Source organism: Sinohyriopsis cumingii, chromosome 10, assembly GCF_028554795.1.
Source record: "Sinohyriopsis cumingii isolate HCF-2022 chromosome 10, ASM2855479v2, whole genome shotgun sequence".
NCBI classification, from domain to species: Eukaryota; Metazoa; Mollusca; class Bivalvia; order Unionida; family Unionidae; genus Sinohyriopsis; species Sinohyriopsis cumingii.
In genome coordinates, this window is record NC_142970.1 from 4,195,456 (window position 1) to 4,208,163 (window position 12,708).

Sequence of the window (12,708 nt, forward strand, 5' to 3'; positions counted from 1 at the left end):
TATAAATCAGGTAACCGATACAGTGGATGGTTATACTTGTAAGCTACGTTCTGGAAATAAATCTTTGCTGCATCTTGTACTGGATAAGTCTTCTGCATCTGGTACAGAACACACAACTTCATGTCTTTGGTACAGATAAGATGTACAAAATGAACGACAAATTTTGAGGAATGCTCACACTAACATGATGGATTGTATAAACAATATATGCGTTAGATTAAAACAGTTGGTTTGATTAGATACATTTGTGTCTCTCCAGAGACAAATTATACGCATAAGGGTAATTAAACTCATAATCTTTCCATAGCAATGAGAATACATTTTTCTGAATGGAATCACTGGAAAAGACCGTCATCATAAATGTCGTTTCTTTTTTGTTGTTGTTGTTTTTAATTAAGTGTCCTCCTTCATGTGAACTTAAATATTTACAGTTAGAAGAGAGATAATTTCCATACGAAAATGACACTGTAATTATATTGCTGTACTTCATCACACGCAAGAATGACTTTACGTTACCAGAATATTCGAATGTGCTCATTGCAAATAACATACAAGTAAAGCTAATAATTCTGATTTAGTCCGGTATTATAATAGATGAATGTGGACTTGTTTCCAGACTTGGAAGAGTTCGTTTTCATCCAGTAGGGACAGTGATTGTTCTGAAATAATGTGACAACTTAATCTACCAGAAACCAGTTCTCTTCGTATGGAATTTGCATATTGTCAGCTATGCCTCTTTGTTATCAACAGAAAATCATCTCCTCTTAGTATTTTCATAGCGCAGTTTCGACTCATACGAAAGAAAATGGCTAACGCTGCAAGAAATTCGAGATGAAGATAAGATTCTATCTTATGCGTTGATAGATTCGTGATATATTCGAGATAGATTCGAGATAGAATCGAGATGGAGAGTGATTGCTGCTTTGTAATGATCACAGGCTACCTGGTCAACGAAGATTCTGTACGCAATCCCATTGACAAAGCAGTAAGATTTATACCTACCATATATCAATCTAGTCACAATCTTACTTACTATGATGGAAAGTGTTTGGATCGAGAAAAAAAAAAAACTCTGAGGGTCTATTTACAGGATTCTGTGCTTAACTGCGCATTTCAGGCATTCAGGCACTAAACTATTTTAATATTATTATCATTCGTTTTAGTTTGCTTTTCCTGTGGGCTGGGCGGGGTTGGGTGGTGAGAGAGTTGAGGCTACCGCCAGTTCGAAGCATTTAACTTTATTATTGATTGAGGTGAAAGGTTGTTTTAAGTGATGAAGTGGATGAAGTGGATAAACGGAAGATCAATTCCCAGCATTTATTATTGTTTACTCCTTTCGTCATTAGTGTTGTCTTATGCGTTGATGTATTCGTGAACTATTCAAATAGAAATCTCATAAGCCGTGACCAAATGGTTCGTTCCTAAAGAGGGTTAACTCTATTGCAGAGAGCATGCACACATATTTGCAAAAGCTAACTAATTAATAACTAACTTCTAGCTATCTAATTTCATTGCCCTACAAAATGTGTTGGATACTCCTAGTCTTTATTCCTTATCTATGGGCGTAAAACAGTTACGAATGTGGTTTCTTGGATAGGGACATGGCATGCAGCTAACACAGGCATCTTCTTCTCCACGAGTAACTAACAATATAATCCAAGATCAACCGGCTGATACAAGCGCATTGTGTGTGACGCGATTTTGGCTGCTACTTATGGGTTGTCTGTAACCCTATGCAGTGTATTTTCTTCGTAAGGATGATAGCTTGTGAATCACTGGAATATTTAACTTGTTTCAAATATTTAGAAATAACTGAGTGTGAAAAATATCTAAAACCAGTAAACCACTATTGGTTTGGCATATATTGGCATGCACTACTCGGTGTTTTTAAGTAAGGGTCATTATGGCAAAAAAGTACCCTGTTAGTAATTGTCTAGAAAATAATAACCAAACGAGTATTTACAAATTCAACAAATTTACACAGACTGAGGTACATAGACTCCTGTGATCATTAACATAAAGAAAAGGTATGTAGCTGATCGAATTTCTTTCATGTGACAAATTATTGAGATCACATCAGGTTTCCGTAACAGAAAGTACAAGCAAAACTCGGGTCTCACTTATTACTTCCGGTTCATGACGTAGGAATATATTCCCAGTAGAGCATTAGAATATGTTTCCCTTGTCATTTTGATGGTGATATAGGAGTTAGGTATTCGCATTCATGTTAATTATTTATAGGTAATTTTTCATTCGTTAGAATATGCGTATTATGGATTGGTTTTCTGCGTATATTTTGCGACAGTGCACAGTGAATAATGAACTATTAATGTTGATGAGGAAGTGAAATATGTGACCCATTGCAAGAAGCATTTTCTTTACAAAAAAGGCTCTAAAATAAAGTCAGATAACCTATGTCAAGAATATCAACGTTAGTTTATATTTGAAAGTACGTTAGATTAACATATGATTGATGAGGATATGGGGAGAGTTTAAGGTTAAGTAATGCGAACAAATTTAGAGGCTGTGGAGGAAAAATATGTGCGATTTGAGTTCAGCAGGCAATTTACGACACGTCTTAAATGGTTCAAGATTTTACTACGTTTCATATACTTCTTGTTGACTATATCGTTTGTGGATCTTTTGTGCAGGTGAGTTGTTGTACTTGTTCAAATTACGTAATCATTTCTTTTTCCTTCAATTATAAGAGATAGGATGCCGCAACCATGCCATTTTACGAACAATCTGTCCCTGCGCTACGATATACCTTGGTAAAAGGCAAGGTCATATTGATAACGTCATGATGTAATTATCACGCATTTCGATTTACTCGCTGGCATATTTTATTATATCTAATTACACTTAAAGTATAGTGGTAGGTGTAGTTCCAATTTAAGCGATAGGGCTGATGGCGTCGATCTTGAGCTCTTTGTATATCACTTGCAAAGGTTTTGTCCTTCTGTCTTTCCCCCTCCCCAACACACTGTATTTTTGGTGCCCCCGTTCTAGTGTGAAAAGTATGATTATTATATCTACAATATGAAATGTACAAGGTACATACAATCAACGTTACGAGCCTCTGTAATTCGAGTACTATACGCTTCACTGCGTCCTGGACACTCCGTTATTATTTATGCCATCATGCCAGTCTGTAAGAACTATTTGCCGGGTAACCCGTGTCATGCACCGTTGCGTACCAATATTGGTCACCAGAAGATGCGTATAATTAGACTGAAACGCTCTTAACATTCAGCCTCCTCACTGGGTATCATACAGGCAAGCCGAAGACTCTCCTATATGCTGATATGTACGTATTTCTTATTTAGCGGAAGAATGTATTTATTTGTTATGGGTTAGCGAAAGATCAATGAAGATAACGAGTTTTTTTGTGTGTTGATGCAATGCTTTGCATTGCTGGGTGTATGCAAAAACACAGAAGAAGAAACGTGGCGCGGAAATGTTAACCCTCACGCATGCATAAACGGGTTCTTACTTTGCCTGTACCACTATTTGCTTATCAAAAGGCAGAAACACGATAGTAAAAAGGCGGGATGGCAGTGTTACGATGCTCTGTTACAGACGTGTATCATGTAATCAACACATAGGGTTCTTTTTTCAATGTTTATGGCCCGACGATTACATTTGCGGATGGGGGAGAGGAGGGTGCATTTCGTTTTTAGAAAGGGTATTTTATTTTGATTCTTTATATAAATATAATGAATTTTTTGATCTTATATGATGGCTATAATTTATTCTTTTTCTATAGAAAATTAAGTGATCAATCCTTTATGCAGCTTGATTATATATTAGATTATATTCAACTAGTTGCTACGGACGGCTGACTGGTAAATACAGGCTTTCTATGCCTTCGTGTCTTATTTGCAGTATTTTTAGACACTCATTGTTTGAAAAGCACGACTGGTCTATTTATAACAATGTCTCTGAATATATAGCACAGAAGACAACGTTTCTGCATTATGTGTATACAGTTTGGTGAAAACTGTGACGAAAGACACTTTGAAATAATTTATTCTATAACTGAATAAATAACATGAGAGTTGTTATCAATACAACATTATATTTTGCCTTGATTCAAGATTTTCCTGCCTTAGTTATACAGCTGCATCAAATTTAACTATGAACTTCATAGCTTTGATTCATATAGTAACACAGTTTTATAAATAAGTACCTTGTACAGACTTAGCAATACAGGTAATTTACTACAATACAAGATATTCATTGGCTGGACACATCTAAGTTCGATGAATTAACAATGATGTATATTGATAACTAGCCTCAATACCCACTCACACCTACGTGGTCCAGGAGCGATGGTCTGTAGTCGATCTTTTATGGAAGTGTATTTCGTTGCATCTGAATGGCATAGATGAAGTTTTACTTGAGTTAGTGAAATGGCTTTTTAACGTAGCTTCAATAATTTTTCAGTCATATCGCTACGATGTCTGCACCGTGGCAGTTTAAAGTGATGGCTAGCACTGGGGCATCACGCCGCAGACATGTAGCATGATGTCCCACCCAGTCACATTATTCTGACACCAGGCCAACCAGTCCTAACTTGTTAATGCTGAGAGCCTAGCGAGGCAACTGTAGCAGCAGAGAGACTGAGCCCACCAACTATTCGGACAAAAAATACCCCCTATCGAAAACATTTTTGATAGAAGATCTTATTTCATAAAATAAACCCTCTATTCAGAAAACTATGATAAATAACTCTTCTCTGATGACTAGATGAGTTATTTCATGAAAAATAACTCACTATAAAAATGTTTCTTGACTGGGGTTTGGTCGACGAAACACTTGGTGGCTCAGTCTCTCTGCTGCTAGCTATTTAAATATTTTAGGATTTCTGTTGTGAATTAAAAATTTAAGTTAACAATAATGGCCAACATTGGAGAAGCACATTCTGCTAGACTAGCTCGAGAGCGACTAGAAGCAATAAAAAAATTTCTTCCTGTACGAGATAGTGTAAGACAAAAATTACAAGCACGGCAGCAAGCACAAGTTGAATTTGCAACAGGTGCAGAAGAATTATTTAAACCCGTTACAGCAGCTACTGAAAAGGCTGCGGCGGTCACCAAAGAAGCTTTATTGAGAGATGAAAAGGGTATTCTTCCAGTGTTAAAACAAACCGCTACGCAGGCTGAAAAGATTGCAAGAAGAACCAAACAAACAAAAAAGATTTTACGAGATCTTCCAACTGATATAGCTGCAGCTCAACCTCCGCCCGTCGGCGAAGAAATACTTAAAGAGGTCAGTGAAATTCGTACTGAAGTAGCTGGAGTAAAAGAAAAACTTACACCTAAACCAATAAAAGAAAATGTTGCAATGATTAAAAAATTTAGAGAAGGGTTTGTCGAAGATATTAGAAATACTACAAGAGAAGAATTGCCCAGAAAAATATTAAGTGGTATGTTTAATAAATCTAGTATCTTAAACCCCGGTTTTGAAAATGTGAATGATGATAATTTTATTAAATGGATATATCGCATACATAAAAACAAAAAACAAGCCAGAGACGATGATTTAGAATACAGAGGTCTCTTTGAAGAAGTAAAAAGAGTTTATAACGAACAGGTAAAACAACTAGAATCCTCCCAGCAGAAACCTTCTACACCTTTACAACAACAACGGCGGAGGATAATAGATACTGACCTAGTCCCGTTAAGTGAATATGAGGTTGCATCTGAACAAAGTCCACGTCGTCAAAAATCCGAGCCAACTAGGTCGCCGATAATTGGTTTAACAACATCTCCTGAAAGTTTACCCCAAGATGTTTTAGCCCCAAGAATTGTAGGACAACAACCAAGAACCGGATCTGGTCTAGCTGTTTGCCCTGATAATATCATCAATGATGTATCACGGCTAGAAGTTCTCATCGGAGGAAAACGAGCTGGAAATAACTCACCAGAAATAATTAATGAAGCAGCTGATATCTGTCAGCGATTATTTCGGGGCGGTATCATGGATACTCACATCTATCGGGAACTTACTGATGAACTCGTCGATAGCGACTAGAGAAATAACAATTAAATAAAATGATTGTACACAATTCTCATCTTAGACCAGTCATGGTCAGGGTTGTAAATTCACGAGTGCCAGTATACAAAATGACTTATGGAGACGGATTCGGCGATGTTGTTCAGGTTTTTTTTGCGAGAATGGCACCTAAACCAATACCGATCGCAAAACAATTATCGATGAAAGCCATTGATGTTATTAAAGATAAAGCTATTGGCGCTGCTGGTAGCGCTGCCGGTAAAGCATTCACGCCAGTCAAGGATAGACTAGCACGACTGATACGCAGAAAACCTCCGCCGGTAAAATTACCAGCCACCGCAGACATGCCAGCAAATGTCAGTAAAGTAATAAATGAAGCCGCAAATCAAAAGCTAGCCGCGCTAGTCAACGAAATTCCTGAACAAATAAACACAAGTTTGGTCGCGGGAAGTGGTCTTCGTTTTAGACGATAACTTTTACAATAAAATGTTCAAACGGGAATCCGACCCAGCATTCGACATAGACGAACCGGTTCTCAAAAATGAATCAGTGCGTGATTATCAGTATTACTCTTATGACGCACGAGAACCAAACAGACGAGGACGAATTGAACTTCGGGTTCAGGATACCAGTAGATATTTCCTGCCTGCTGAAGCGTTTATTGAAGTAGAAGGTGAAATTTAAAAAACCGATAACACAGACTACGCGGCTGCATTTAAAGTCGGTTTTGTCAATAACGGAATTATGGCACTGTTTGATAGTGCTACCTACATGATTGATGGAAAAAATATTGAATCAATTCAGAAGGATGTCGATGTTGCTACAACAATAATTGGTCTGGCAAGATATTCTGATGATTATACAAGATCAGCTGGTCCATCAATGATGTTTGCCAAGGACACTTCTAATCATCCTAACGATGATCAGTACAATATTAGACGACCAAGAAATAATGCCGGCAATGCCGACACTGATGTGAATCCGGTGGTTCATGGTGCTAATGCAAATTTTAATTTGGGTTTCGCCGCGCGTAAATTAATGTTGAGCGGAGATAGTAGAAAATTTTCTTGTGCGATTCCGCTGTCTCATATCTTTGGATTTTGCCGGGAGGTCAGAAAGGTAATTTTCGGAGCAAAACATACAGTCGTGCTTGTTAGAAAAGGCGACGACAATGATGCGCTATGGCGAGAAGCTGGTGGTGCTGGTGATGCTGGTAAGGTATTAATAACAAAACTATCACTGTGGATGCCGGTAATGACTCCTGCACTTACTGCCGAACAGCGACTGCTTTCTTTTATGGATCAAGGTGGTAAAACGCTGTTATCGTGGCTTACAACAACCACAGATAGTATTCAAAGCACCATCAATGGTTTATTTACCTGGCATATAGCATCACAGCAGGGAGTTGCAGCGCCGAGACATATTTTCATTGCTCTTCAGAGTGTTGCACGATTAAACGATCAAACACATTCGCATATGATATTTGATCAACTTGGTATCACTGACGTTTCTCTGAAAATAAACGGACATCAGGAACCATCCGAGAACATAATGCAAATTTTGGTAATAATCATGTTGCACGTGCATATCAACGATTGACGAAATATCTAGCGCGCGATCTAAATATCGATACTGGTTTGCAAATATCGCGGTCATACTTTCCGATAAAGCAATGTTGCTTGAAGGTGTTGGCGGCCGAATGAGAGTCATCGATGCCCCAGTGGAAAACTTGTAAACAATCAGATCAATATCGTATTAAATAAAATGTCATACAGTCATGTTAATGTCACACTGACTCCTGGTCAGGCGAAGAAATTACAATCGAAGAACGCGAGCATATGTGGGGTAACAATAACACTGAAACACGATCAAATAACGGGTGGTCCAAACAAACTGTCACTAACTAAAACTCAGCTAAACCATTTCAATAAAGCGAAACAATCAGCGACTGGAGTTCGACTTGATCTTTCTCCGGCTGCGGTCAAAGATATGGTTAAAAAGGGAGGTATATTTCCTCTTCAAGCCGCGATACCAGCACTGATAGCTGCTGCTGCTCCCGCAGTCGCAAAAGCCGCAGCACTTGGTGCAGTTGGAACCGCTGCTGGAATGGCACTAAAGAAAGCCACTGGGCGAGGATACAAAAAAAAGGGATCCGGTCTAAGACTTCCAGGAACTCCGGCGTCATGGTACCCAAAAAAGTTTTAAGTGTTTTCACACCGATGTTGAAGCTTCCAGCTTCCAATTTTGATTTGCTTGATGCTGTTAAACAATTACGTATAAAGAATTTCAGAGGTGTATTTATGCGAGATGAATTACCAGCACGACCGAATAGCACAGAAACCGGTATTATTAATCTCGACAACAAGGAAGGTCTTGGAACTCACTGGGTTGCTTACGCGATCGATCCACGTGGAATTATCTATTTTGACTCGTACGGTTTAGCACCGCCAGTTGAGTTTTTCAGGTACGTCCAAAGATTTTCCAACATTCCAGTTTGGCAGTCAACGTTACCAACACAAACACTGATTGATCCTCCCATTTGTGGTCAGGAGGTTTTAAACGTTCTTTCCGCGATAACAAAACACCCAAAAACTCCTCCGCACAAAGTCGTGCATGAATACACCACAGATGTGATTTCCAAATTTAAACAACCATATAACTAATAATGGTTGATATTTACGGAAGATCAAGCAGAACAAGGGAAGAAAAAAAAGATATCGATTTATCAAAGTATGCGACCAAAGATGAAATTGATGATCTTTTGAATCTATCCGGAGTAGACCCAGATGAGGTTGTAATTTTTCAAGACCGACACGGCAAATTAAGAACCAGTAACATTAAGTGGAATGACATAATTCGCAGAGTTCTTGGAGCTGTCACGGACAACATCGTTGTATTCACTGACAGCGGCAGAATCAGAGATTCGTCGATATCAATTGCAGCTCTCCGAGATGATATGCAAAAAATTGCACTAGCCCGTGTAGCGAAGACCGGTGATACAATGACAGGTGAACTCAGTATGAACGGTAACAAAATAACCGTTTTAAGAGATCCAACATCCCCGGAAGATGCCGCAAACAAACAATATGTAGACACCATTGACGGTAAACTAGCCACGTTGCGGGCAGAGTATGATGATCACATAAAAGCGTTTACAAATCTCCGTAGAAACTTTAGGAAAGCTGATGAGTCCATTGATAAGTTCTTTGGGACTCCTCCAGTCATCGACATAAAACTTTCTGAAATCAAGACCGACATTGACACGATCAAACAAACACAGCAGGATATCGTATCGGGAATTCCTGAGATCGTTAACAAAACCAGTCTGATTAAAGTCCCCACTGGAGTTACCCCCGGGCATATCACCAACATCGTATATACGGTATCATCGGGATTCGCAACATGGTCCCGACAAAATAATACTATCAAATATACAGCAACAGCCACTGGCGTGTACAGGTTGTCTGTGTTTTCCGCCGCTAAATTTGAAATCTTCACAACGTTTCCATGGCGTCATTCAACTGACAAATATTCCGGGGTTGTAACTGTAATACTAAACAGCGGGACCGAAGAAATATTTATACTGGAAGCCGCAGACAGGAAATTAACCGCAACATCTTACTGGTGGTGTTTGAAATTCGTCGCAGTAACGCCTCAATTGGTTACCGCGTAAATTAATAAAATGAAATCAGCATCAACGACAACACTAATGACAGAGTCATTAGGCGCTCAGCAATATAGATACGATCAGGTACGCGAATGGCAGTCAGAGTTAAAAACCACTATTGACAAATGCGCAGCAAAAATAAAAAAATACAAACGGCGTGTAACCGTGCTAGACACAATAGTGTATTCGGTATCCGCGGTAGTTGCATCTATTGGGGTGCTATTATCAGCGCTGACACCAGTGACAACTGCAATCGCGATTACAATCACAATTTCAGCATCAACGACGATTGCAGGAGTTGCTAATATAATTGCAAAAAAATATCCTCGTGCGCGATAACAAAATTAAACGAATATGAAAAGATAAACAACGCGGCCACGAGCACCTACTCGAAATTGTCCTCGTTGATATCATCCAGCCTTGACGATACAGTTATATCCGATTCCGAATTCACGCTGATGTCCAGCGCATACAACGATTACGAGCGCACAAGGAATTTTAATTTGAAAACGATGAAGATAAATAATGACGGAGATACTTCAAGAGATTGCCGCGAATACAGCTCCGGTAAAAACATCAATGATAACAATATCTTCGACGCAGCCAGAGTTTAATATTAATTTTCCAACTGCAATTCCAGTAAGCGAAATCGCGTTGGCACATTTACGAGTATATCACAGTTGGCCCAACATCAGGTCGACATCATTTCACGGACAATCGCCGAATAATTCATTTGTATTTTCGTATCAGAATAAACCTTCCACCGAAGGTACTGACGGTACTCCAGATTGGAACGTCATTGCGTTACCCACTGGGAGTTATCAGATCGAAGAAATCAACAAGGAAATACAGCGTCAAATGAAGCGTGTCACCGGAAAAGAATCAAAGATCAATATATCAGCACACGAGCCAACGCTGTCCACGATCATCGAAATCTCAACACCGGGTTACGCCGTAGACATTTATAACAGTTCAATCAGAACAGTATTAGGATGGCCTGAAAATCCACCAGCGACACCACCGATACTACCAGAACCTAAAAAGTCTGATTACGTAACTGACGCGCAGTCATATCACACAATTACACCGCAATACAAACAACGTCTTGATGAGATCCGCAGGGATAATTTACAAGGTAAGATTTTTCCTGTCGCGCGCGGTGTCGATATTGTGTTTAATTTTACTCGTGAAGACGACGCAGGGTGGGTGCGTGTTGGAGTTACTATGTATCTAAACGACATCGTTGAGTACCTGAAAGGTATTAATGACGCGCATGGAACGCACCGAGGGTATCTACGGCAACACCTCCAAGAACATATATCCGCGGTGCACACCGCGATGACAAGTTCACGCGGAGAAATTATTAAACAAATTGAGATATTAAATCAACTTGCCTCAGATATGGAATATATTAACAAGCACGTGGTTCAGGCGGTAATTAGCAGTATATCCCCCGATAAACAAAAATTTCTAAATAAGTACTCGCTGACCGAAGCTGAACTACCGAATTTTAAATTACCAGGATGTGTTTCCCCGGTCATCTTATGAAAATACGTCACTGATATTGTCGATGAATACTTCGATGACATACTTGCACAATGGAAAAAAACACTACCAGAACCCGTTATCTTAACACACAATAATTCCACAGCGAGCGATGGCCGGCATATTTCTCCGGGCATCGTAAATATCACTGATGTCGTCGCGGTCAATCTTGTATGTGACGCAATCGACGGTAGTTACAACATAGACACAACAGTATCAAATCAAGCCCAGCAAGGGTTTATACTATACTCATTTACTCCTAGAGAACCACCTGGGTTTTTGATTGTGCAAGAGCCAATTAATCCAGTATTTCTGCGGTGTTTGAGTCCAACGCTGACAAGGATGAATTTTAAAGTCACTGACCAACAGGGTAGACTTTTGGACCTACGTGGCGAGACGGTTAGTATTAATTTGCTGGTGAAATCTTAAGACTTTCAATGAATAATATCATATCATAATAATGTCCAAAAAATCTTCGAATTACCAGAAGTATGATGATGGTGATGAAAATCTCTCTGACAGTTCTGACGCTAGCTTAGAAACACAATATGTTTCCGACGACAGTGATTTTGTTGTCAGTGATGAAGATGTCTCTGACAGTGATTTTATTGACAGTGACAACGACGACGATGATAGCACTGTCAGCGACATCACCATCAGCGACAGCACTGTCGTAATAAATTATATTAAATGATAAAAAAAATATAGTATGTATCAGCACGTGAAATGTTCCATCGTTGACAAGCGCGCGCTTGAAGAATTCATCCGAAAAATATTTACCGGAAATCATTTACCGGGTTATGTTAAAATAATCATCGATAAGTACGGCAATGATGACTTTTTACTGACAGATTTTCAGCTGAAGCAATTCCGCGAAAACAATATCACGATGATTAATTGAGACGCAGACCAAATCCTCAATTATGTTCACTCGTGCATTTCACGGGATCATCTCGATAAGATACTGCAGTAGAAATATCGAAGATATTTCCATCCTTTAAGATTTTTAAAAATGTCTTTGAAAATATTTTACGTTATACACATTTTTTTTACCACTGACAATTTCGCTGATTTTCATAGGGTATTTGCTAGTAAAAATCAGAGAAACAGACCAAAGTCATAGATTTCATAGGGTATTTGCTAGTAAAAATCAGAGAAATCGTCCAAAGTCACGGATTTGATAGAGGTTTTGCTAGTAAAAACCAGCGAAATTGTCCATTTTCCTCGATTTGATAGAGGTTTTGCTATAAAAGCCAGTGAAAATCATGCAGTTTGTATAAATTTCACATAATAATTATTTCCTCTGCGGGATTTTATTTTTTATTATAGTATTTTTCTGCAACAGACCAAAGTCATAGATTTGATAGGGTAATTGCTAGTAAAAACCAACGAAATTGTCCATTTCACTGGATTTGATAGGGTACTTGCTAGTAAAAATTAACAAAACAGACCAAAGTCACGGATCTGATAGGGTAATT